Source organism: Macrobrachium nipponense, chromosome 1 (assembly GCF_015104395.2).
Source record: "Macrobrachium nipponense isolate FS-2020 chromosome 1, ASM1510439v2, whole genome shotgun sequence".
NCBI classification, from domain to species: domain Eukaryota; kingdom Metazoa; phylum Arthropoda; class Malacostraca; order Decapoda; family Palaemonidae; genus Macrobrachium; species Macrobrachium nipponense.
In genome coordinates, this window is record NC_087200.1 from 184,736,313 (window position 1) to 184,740,051 (window position 3,739).

Here is a 3,739-nt window from a genome sequence, read left to right on the forward strand (position 1 = left end):
AATAGTTCTCAGCAAATTATTGGCTGGTGAAGTGACTTACGGGCGCTGAACTCCAAGCTATCAAATGGTTGTTCAAGTAGGGAAAGGCACACAAGTAGGCACATCACGTATGCGAACTAGAGTTCCTGTTACTCGGCCAATGTTTAGGGTTACATTGTTAATATATTTAGCAAAGGACAAATTTCTTGTTATTGTTAGTCCTAAGCACTTAAATTCATTCACCCACTCTTTGGCTTCTCCTGCGAAGAATATTTCAGGTAAATTCTGTGTCGGGCACGAGAAAAAAAAAACAAAACAAAACATGAACTTACTCTTTTTGGAGTTTGGCAAGAGCGTATTGGCTTTTAGATATTTCTCCAAGTCTGAGAAGAACTTTTCGATGTTATCAAATAATCCGTCTAAAGACAACAAAACCTCCGTCATCTGCAAATAACAAAGTCTCAACTTCAACTGGCAATGGTAAACCATTGATAAATGAACTAAAACACAATTGGCCAAGAACAGAACCGTGCGGAACTCCGCAAGTAACAAGTTTAGAATCAGAGCATAGGCCATTTAAAAATACATACTGCTCCCTGTGTTGGTGACACAAAGAGATCACCAATCACATATACAACGCAGGTCAGAGTTACAGATGAATCATGAATGAGCAATTTGAATTTAAAGTAAAAAAACACATGAGTGACCAGGGAGATGGATTAGTTCTTTGGCAAAAGCATGAGTAAGAGAGGCTAGAGATGGCCATCGATAAAGAGGAGGATTGCAGATTATGATAAACGAGTATACCCTGATGACCCCCAATAGAAACGCACAAGTTGCAAATATTACACCTTCAACAACATAAAAACAAGTAAATGTGCTTTAAGGCTCGGTCCCACATTGGCAGTTCAAGGGCAGGCATGTGGTAATGGCTGGTTTTGGGGAGCACCAACATCATTCACGTGCGTGGCTGCTGCATATGCGTTAAACAGTTTAAAAAAAAACATTTGCGATCACTTGGTGCACATAGCCAAACTTGGCGATGCGGTAATGATTCATGGTAATTGTTGGCGATTGGGTCGTAATTACAGCGTGATGACGTCGTAATTAGCAAATATTTTGGCAGTTACGCATTGGGCGTCCTTGAATCGCAAATGTATGACCGAGCCAGTAGTTTCTTTGACTTAATTGGGTGTTCTTACAGTGTATGATGCTGTATGAAGCTCTCACCCACGGCCCATGAAACTTTCAGCCACAACCCGGTGGTGGTCTGTATTGTTGGCACCTATAACTGTTCCAGATGCACGATCAAGGTTAACTTTAACCTTAAATCAAATATAAGCTACAGAGGTTAGAGGGCTGCAATTTGATACGTTTGATGATTAGAGGGTGGATGATCAACATACCAATTTACAGCCCTCTAGCCTCAGTAGTTTTTAAAATCTGAGTATGGACTGAAAAGTACAGACAGACAAATAGCTATCTCGATATTTTTTCCTTTACAACAAACTAAAATGGAAATTATTTTATGGGAGAAGCCAAAAGTATTGAAGTATGACTAACTACCCCAAACTACCACATATCAAAATGTATCTGGAGACGAGACAGATAATGACCAAATAGGTATTAAGCAAGGTGTTCAGGCATCTTTACATTTTGAATACTTTACGTAGTGTTAAAAGGCTGAGTAATATGGACAACCTCCACAAATGTAAGAACATAGAAGCAAGAGAAGGAAGGGCATCAATGTAGATCAGTAGAATTAAAATCAGGACAGAACTCCCTGAGAAATGGGACAAAGTGGCAACATGCAGGTCCAATAGAACAGAAAGATAGGGAAAATGTTTGAACTTTGGTTGGAAAACAAACAACGGGACAATTCTAGCTTGGCGAGGGAATTTTATTTATTTATTTTGCTTCAAACTATGCATATTAGCACATTGGTTAAAATTGGATTCACAATATGTAAAGCATGAGGGGAGAAGCAAGAAACTTGTAAAGCATTTGCACATGCTTTTTCCAACAGGTTGTCAAAAGACCAGGAGTGGTCAACCCTTGAATCAGTCAAGAGAATTTTAACAGAGAGAACATGTCTTCAACAAAAAGGAATGCAACATCAGAATTCGGTCAGTAAACATGTACCAAAAAGTCCTTCACAATCCACACAGGCGTCAACCAATATAAATGACAAAATCTTAAACTATAAAAAGCCCTGGGACATTCACTATAGCTGTAGTTCATCCATATATAGTTGAGAGAATGACTTAAAGACATTCCTCCTGGAACATTTTACAGTGACATAGTTGGAATTATACTGAGGAAACTGGTAGAGAGTTAAATAGATACGTCCACGAAATGAGATGTGTCACAGGACAAGAGCAACACTACTCAAAGGGAATTTTGCAATTGTGCCAACAATTCTATATCTCAAGCAAAAACTTGGTGAAGAATGTGTTAGTTATAGCAGATGAATGTAGAGTTTTATTTTTTGACTTCCTGACCAACACAACACTGTCTTGGAAAACTATGAATGACAACAGATAAATCTCTCTCTCTCTCTCTCTCTATCATTCCTGTTAAGATGGTTGCTTGAGTCACATTGCCCAGCATTTTGGACATTTTTTATTTCAATACTTCTCAACCCCTCTTCCTATCAGGGGCTGAACTTGGACTTTAACATCGGGAGTGTGTCTATCCATCCCAGCAAGAATAGAGCTCTAGATATCCGACTATTTGCCCGCTTTGACAGAGATCTTCTATTAGACTAATATAAGTCTTCATCAAGGGACGGAGCATACTTAAAGAAACATAGTTCCTCTTTCTGCAGAGCCAGTCTTCTAGATTATTCCTACAGCATGCAATCTGGTCGCCTTACGATCTCATTCTAGAGGCCTTCTGGTGACCTTCTCATCGCCTTCTTGTAGCATTCTGGTGGCCCATTTGGTGGCGTTCTGATCGAGTTCTTCCACCTGTCGAGGTAGTTCGGAAGATCTTAGCCAAATGACTCAAAGAGCTCATCCACCTGCCTGCCAAACAACCGTTGACTCTGTAGGGAAACTTCTGCCTGCCGAGATAGGGGGATCTGGCCAGCCGTTGACTTTCTCCAGGAGAGTTCATCTGTCCGCTGAACAGGCGGCGACTCCAGCCAGGGAGAGTTCCTCTGCCTGATGAGTTGGGGGAAACTGGCCAGTCATTGGCTCTCGCTTGGAAAGTTCTTCCACAGGATCACTGCATCCTACCAGTAGAGACAGAGCAGAACGTCTAGATTATTCTAGTAGAATTACCAGAGAGAAGATATCTGTAAGAATAGATCTAGATATCCGACTATTTGCCCGCTTTGACATAGATCTTCTATTAGATTAATAGAAGCCTTCATCAAGGGACAGAGCATACTTGAAGAAACAGAGTTCCCTCTTTCTGCAGAGCCGGTCTTCTAGATTATTCCAACAGAATGACCAGAAGGAAGATATCTGCAAGAATATACCTCTAGATATCCGACTATTTGCCCGCTTTGACAGATCTTGTATTAGACTAATAGAAGTCTTCATCAAGGGACAGAGAATACTTGAAGAGAGAGAGAGAGAGAGAGAGAGAGAGAGAGAGAGAGAGAGAGAGAGAGAGAGAGAGAGAGAGAGAGAGAGATATCGTTAATGACTTTGATGACTATGGTATCATAGTTTATCTGTAAAATTCAAATATTTACACCAATTTTGACTGTATTTGATCATGACCTCTATAGGCTCTCTACTAGCCTGTCTAA